This window comes from Myotis davidii, unplaced genomic scaffold, assembly GCF_000327345.1.
Source record: "Myotis davidii unplaced genomic scaffold, ASM32734v1 scaffold293, whole genome shotgun sequence".
NCBI lineage: Eukaryota > Metazoa > Chordata > Mammalia > Chiroptera > Vespertilionidae > Myotis > Myotis davidii.
In genome coordinates this window covers 42,242-44,387 of record NW_006285115.1, presented here as the reverse complement: position 1 = coordinate 44,387, position 2,146 = coordinate 42,242, and positions in this window count along the sequence as shown.

Sequence of the window (2,146 nt, the reverse complement as noted above, 5' to 3'; positions counted from 1 at the left end):
GGGGGGGGGGCGGGGGGAGGAGATTCTGTCATCTGCTTGACAGTCTGATTGGCTCCCTGGCTCTCTGATGCCCACCCCTTGGAGCATCTAGGTCTGTGCCCTGTAAGCAGGGGTATCTGTGCACCGACGTCGGCCTATTTCCCCCGGCTGCTCCTTTCTGAGGCCCCCAGCCCTGGGACTGACCTGCCTTTCCACCTGGCTCTCTAACCAGCTTCTTCAGAACCACCTTCAGCTGCTCCCTCTTCCTCAACTCTTCACTCCAAATGGATCTGTCCTTTCAAATTTTCCTTCCAGATCACACACTGATGCCTTCTGTGCTCCCTTAGCCTCTGCTATTGTGCTGAACAAGGTCAAGGAGAGAAAGACCTGCAGCGGGTGTAGGGAGGTGGGCTCCCTAAGGCACTGGAAAGCAGAAGACAGAAACATCATGTAGACATGTTTGAACTCTGCCTCTGTTTTGCTGATGGCTCTGCCCTAGACCCTGCCTTGACATTCTTTCCTCTGTTGTCTCTTGAATGACCTTCCAATGAGACTCCTTCTCTGCCTCCATGTCTGCCCTCAATACGGCTTTGAGATTCCTCTAAAATCCAGCTCTAATATAATTCTCTTATTCAAAATCCTTTCATGGCTCCTGAAACTCTTGAGAAAAATATTTAAATCCTTTATTGTCTGATGTCAGGCCCTTAAAGAGATGGCTGCTTCTGCCACAGACACGAATTGCCAGCCAGGCCCAGCGCTCAGCAGGTCTGTAAGCACCTGTTCTCTGCTCCTCCGGGGCTTTGGCAAGGCGCTTCCCTCTGCTCTGAGCAGCCCGCTTCAGCCCTTCCCCTTTCCTCATCCACCAGCCAATTCTTGTTTGTCATTTTATGAGTTGGCTAGAAACCAACTTAAAAATCACCTCTTTTTCAATTTCCCAAACCTCCTCCCCACCCCATCGTAATAACCAACCCTCATTACTGCTTCTCCTCTGCTCCCCATGGCACTTGAGACCAACCTCCAGTGTCCTCCCAACCAGGCTGTGAGGACCCAGAGGAGAAGGCGGTTCCTGCAGGAAAGAGGCTGTCAGCAACTGGAGGCAGGAGGAGTGGCAACAAGACCCTAAAGAAGGCTGGCGCAAATAAATCTGCTCTCCCACCACCTCCCAGCTCAGTGGGAGGATGCCGTCCCCATGCCTACCCCCTAGACCCGCGGTCGGCAAACCGCTGCTCGCGAGCCACATGCGGCTCTTTGGCCACTTGAGTGTGGCTCTTCCACAAAATATCAGGTGGGGGCACACACATACAGTGCGATTGAAACTTCGTGGCCCATGCGCAGAAGTCAGTATTTTGTGGAAGAGCCACACTCAAGGGGCCAAAGAGCCGCATGTGGCTCACAAGCCGCAGTTCGCCGAGCCGCAGTTTGCCGACCACTGCCCTAAACCACTGGGAAGATGACTCAGATGCCCACCAGAATTTCTCAAAAAGACCACCATTCACAACCCACAGATAACTGGCTGATCATTCTCCTCGCCAGCCCTCTCGCCCTAGGACTTTATCTCAACAGCTGCCTGAGAGACTGTCTCCAATCTCTCACGGAGGTTTCTCTCCTTTGTGCCTAACTGCCTTCCTGAATCTATGTTTCCTCCTGGGAGCTCTTTACACTTTAAATATGCAACCCAGCTAATCTGCTGCAGCACTGCAGGTGGAAAGAAAGGAGAGAGAGAGAGAGAGAGAGAGAGAGAGAGAGAGAGAGAGATGCTATTTGTTCCCAACGTGCTTAGTCATTGGTACGGCATTTAACACAGTGGCTCTCCGCCTTGGCTGTATATTAGATTCACCAAAGGAGCATCCAAAAATAACTCAGCTCAGAGCCCAGGGAAGACTTATTAGGAAAACAGAGGCAGAGTTCAAACATCTCTAAATGATATTTCTTTTTTTTTTTAATCCTCACCCAAGGATATTTTTCCATTAATTTTTATACAGGGTGGAAGGGAGTGGGAGAGAAAGAGAGAGAGAAACATCAGTGTGAGAGAGGTTGCCGCCACATACGCCTCACCAGGGCTGGGGATCGAGCTTTCAACTGAGGTAGGTGCCAGAATCGAACCTGGGACCCTTCAGTCCGCGGACAGATGCTCTATCCACTGAGCCAAGCCGGGTGGGGCTAAATG